A 1582-nucleotide genomic window follows, 5' to 3' on the forward strand; every position below is an offset into this window, starting at 1 on the left:
GTTGAATTATCGAAATCGAATATGTCCCTTTTTATTAAGTCTGGTAATCTAAGAATTAGGGAACAGACACCCTAATTGACGCGAATCCTAAATATAGATCTATTGGGCCTAACAAACCCCATCCAAAGTACCGGATGCTTTAGTACTTCGAAATTTATATCATATCCGAAGGGTGTCCCGGAATGATGGGGATATTCTTATATATGCATCTTGTTAATGTCGATTACCAGGTGTTCACCATATGAATGATTTTTATCTCTATGTATGGGATGTATATTGAAATATGAAATCTTGTGGTCTATTGTTACGATTTTATATATATAGGTTAAACCTATAACTCACCAACATTTTTGTTGACGTTTAAAGCATGTTTATTCTCAGGTGAATACTAAGAGCTTCCGCTGTTGCATACTAAAATAAGGACAAGATTTGGAGTCCATGTTTGTATGATACTGTGTAAAAACTGCATTCAAGAAAATGATTTCGATGTAACATATTTGTATTGTAAACCATTATGTAATGGTCGTGTGTAAACAGGATATTTTAGATTATCATTATTTGATAATCTACGTAAAGCTTTTTAAACCTTTATTTATGAAATAAAGATTATGGTTTGTTTTAAAAATGAATGCAGTCTTTGAAAAACGTCTCATATAGAGGTCAAAACCTCGCAACGAAATCAATTAATATGGAACGTTTTTAATCAATAAGAACGGGACATTTCAGTTGGTATCCGAGCGTTGGTCCTAGAGAACCAGAATTTTGCATTAGTGTGTCTTATCGAGTTTGTTAGGATGCATTAGTGAGTCTGGACTTCGACCGTGTTTACTTGAAAAATGATTGCTTAACAAATTTTGTTGGAAACTATATATTTTTAACATAGGAATATTATGTGATATATTAATCTCTTAACGCGTTTGATATTATGTGATAGATGTCTACCTCAAGAACAAGTCCCATTGACTCACCTAATAATAATGAAGCGTCAAATGTAAATTGGAATGATTCATGGACTGATTCACAAGTTCCCGAAGAGGAACCGGAAGAAGAGTCGGGACCGGAAGAAGAATCGGAACCGGAAGAAGAATCGGAACCGGATGAAGAAATAGAACCGGTGGGGGAAATAATAAAACGGTTAAGTAAAAGAAAATCCTCAACCAACCGACCAAGTTTAATTATGATCAATGGTGTTTCCGCCAAGGAAGCAAAATATTGGGAGGATTACCAATTCTCCGATGAATCGGATTCCGACGAGAATTCCGATGATGTTATAAAAATTACCCCAGTTGAATTTAAAAAGGCAAAAGAAAATAATAAGGGAAAGGGTATAAAAATAGAGAAATCTAATTCCAACCCCGATGAACTTTATATGTATCGTCAACCCCCGAAGTCCTTAAGTTGTAACAATGACCCGGGAACCTCTAAACCACCAGGTTTTTCTAAACCAATGTGGAAAACGACGGCTCGTATTAGGGGAACATCATATATCCCTAGAAACTTGGCAAAACGAACCAAAACCGAAGAAGAAGAAACGAGCAAGTCGGAATAAGATAGTTGTATTCGTGTGGTGTAATATATGTAA

The sequence above is a fragment of the Rutidosis leptorrhynchoides genome, chromosome 4, assembly GCF_046630445.1.
Source record: "Rutidosis leptorrhynchoides isolate AG116_Rl617_1_P2 chromosome 4, CSIRO_AGI_Rlap_v1, whole genome shotgun sequence".
NCBI classification, from domain to species: domain Eukaryota; kingdom Viridiplantae; phylum Streptophyta; class Magnoliopsida; order Asterales; family Asteraceae; genus Rutidosis; species Rutidosis leptorrhynchoides.